Genomic DNA, 2,735 nt, shown 5'->3' with positions numbered 1-2,735 from the left:
TTCTCCTTGTTTTCTTCTTTATGTTACTAGTTCCTGCCTTGAGGCCATGCAGGTGCTGATAAGTCTAGGCTGCAAGGACAGATGGTGAAGAAAGTCAATAAACAGCTACCTTTTTCTTTTTGAGACTTACGTATTCAATGAATTCTCCAAGCTCAGAGAATTCAGATGCTGGATAACTAAACAAACAAGTAAAATTCCTCTGCACCTTAAACTGGTATGTACTATAGCTACTAGAGGTCCATGGACCATGCCCAGTAAAATCACCTGGAAGCTTGTTAGAAATTCAGAGTCTGGCCTGGGGAGATCGTGCAGTTGGTAAAACACATCAGGCATAGTTGCCTGTGCATGTGATCACAGCAATGGCCAGGAAGAGCAGGGATTCTTTTAGCTAGTCAGACTAGCCTACTTGGTTAGTTTCAGGTCCATGAGAGACCCTGTCTTAAATACTGCTGCTGCTGCTATTACTGCTACTAGTACAAATAATAATGATAACGATAATAATAATAATAATAATAAATATAAAATAAAACACCCCCAACAAAGAACAACAATAAAAACCCAAGGGGATAGTATCTCAGAATTGATGCCCGAAGTAGCCTCATGGACTCCACCTACTCTGTGTGTGTGTGTGTGTGTGTGTGTGTGTGTGTGTGTGTGTGTTGGCCAGATGACAACCTTCTTTGTTGATTTTTAGGTGCTGTCCATCATTTTGTTGTATTCTGAGCCAGCATCTCTCCTAGGCTTGAAACTCACGAAGTATGTTAAGATGGCTGGCCAGCAAGCTCCAGGGATCTCTCTGGTCTCCACTTTCTCAGTGCTGCGGATTACACGCCAAACTTCTTTATACTTGTTCTGGGAATCTAAGTCAGGTCCTCAGGCTTGCAAGGCAAGCACTCTCATTGACTGAGCTACCTCTAGTTCAGGTTTTGGAAAATATACATAAAAATCAGAATGATGCAGAGAGGATCGGCATGACCCCTGAACATAAAAGACATGCAAATTCACGAAGTTTTTCATATTTTTGTAGGTGACACCTTCTCCCTTGTTTTGTCAGGGTGAAAATGGCCACAATTTGACCCAGTCTGAGGGTCCTCTTCTAGTTCCCCATTAGCAGTTTCTTGAATGTTTTAAATAAATCATTTCTGAAAAACAATAAATATACTCATGAATTGCAACTAATTTAACTTAAAGAGTTTTGATTAATAACATGTTAATTTATAGAATTAGACTATGAACTAGTAAGTAAAGGAAACGATGGCAGTCATTTCTGGCTTGTTCTTGAGACTATTGGAATTTCATTTTTTTCCTAAGGAAAGGAGTTGCTCAGTGGTTGAGAGCACTGACTGATCTTCCAGATGACTGGAGTTAGATTCTCAGCACCCACATGGCAGTTCACAGTGTATAACTCCAGTTCTAAGGGTTCAGTACACTCTTCCAGCTTCTAAGAGCACTGCATGAATGTGTTGCATAGACGTACATGCATGAAAAAAAAACCTATATACATGAGTAAAAATAAATTCTAAAAAAAAGTTGCTACCTATGCAGAGGAATTTTAGAAAAGGTGGCTTGTAATTCTCTGGAAAAGAAATAGACTACATAATATATCATAGAAATGTCACACCTAAGAGGGCTAGAGATGGCTCAGTGGTTAAAAGCACTTGGGGCTATTGCAGGGGACCCAGGTTTGGTTCCTAACACCTACCTTGGGTGTTTCACCACCACCTGTAACAACTCCAACTCCAGGGGAATGGATGCCTCTGGCTTCTGCAGGCACTGGCACATGTGTACATAGCCACACTCGGATACACACACATTATTAAGAAATAGGTACATAAAAGGAACATCATATTAAAAATTATAGAAAACTGCTAGAAAACATAAATCGATTACATCTACTTAGAAGATAGTTTAGTTTGCTTTAATGTTTAGCATTTAATTATTCAAACAGCCAAAGAGGACATGTGGGGTAGTTTTGGGAATGACTTTCATTTTAAAACTTTTTGTGTCGTTAGGAGTCACACCCCATACACGTCAGCATGTTTTCACCAAGCCTTCTCATATTCTCTTAGCTGTTGACATGTCCAGAGGCTTTAAGAAATAGAATATCCTTAGGGGACAGTAAGAATAAGGGATTAAACATATGTACCTTCAAGCCTCTCTAGTCACCAAAGATTTTATAACATGACTATTGTCACTATGTAATGCATTATTGCAAGTGCCATCCTAGGTAGGTGAAGATGTACTTCCTCTCATACAGACTGGAATTTAGTTCTTAGCACTCATGTCAAGCAGTTCAAAACCACCTATAACTCCAATGTCAGGGGGATCTGAAGCCTCTGGTCTTCTACAGGCATCTTCACTCCCACACACACATCCACACACGTGTACATAATGTTAAAATTTTTAATATACAAATAGGTGCAGAGTTTACATTGTAAACTTTGCTAATTCTCAATCTTTATCCAATTCAGTAACGTTCATGTGTGCCTATCATTGCTTACTCTTGACATTGATCATTCTGTTTTGTAGTCATTCATTCATTCATTCATTCATTCATTCATGTTATTTGTAGGGCTAGGAATTCAACCTGGGGCCTTGTACATGCTAGTAAGTGCTAATGTCTTAAAAATATTTTATTTTAGGGTTTTTTTCCATTTCTATGTATACATATGTGTTAGGTATATGTGGATGTGCATATGGGTGCCTGAAAAAAGCATTTGATCCCTTGCGCTGGA

General features: G+C 38.9%; 1 pseudogene; it reads left to right on the top strand.

The window, feature by feature from the left end:
* Positions 1 to 923: 923 nt before the first annotated feature.
* Positions 924 to 1,023, top strand: LOC115031980 (U6 spliceosomal RNA; annotated as a pseudogene).
* Positions 1,024 to 2,735: the final 1,712 nt, after the last annotated feature.

This window comes from Mus caroli, unplaced genomic scaffold (genome assembly GCF_978045245.1).
Source record: "Mus caroli unplaced genomic scaffold, Mus_caroli_1 scaffold_11, whole genome shotgun sequence".
NCBI lineage: Eukaryota > Metazoa > Chordata > Mammalia > Rodentia > Muridae > Mus > Mus caroli.
The sequence above is the reverse complement of the archived record's forward strand: the minus strand, read 5'-3'. Positions and strand labels throughout refer to the sequence as shown.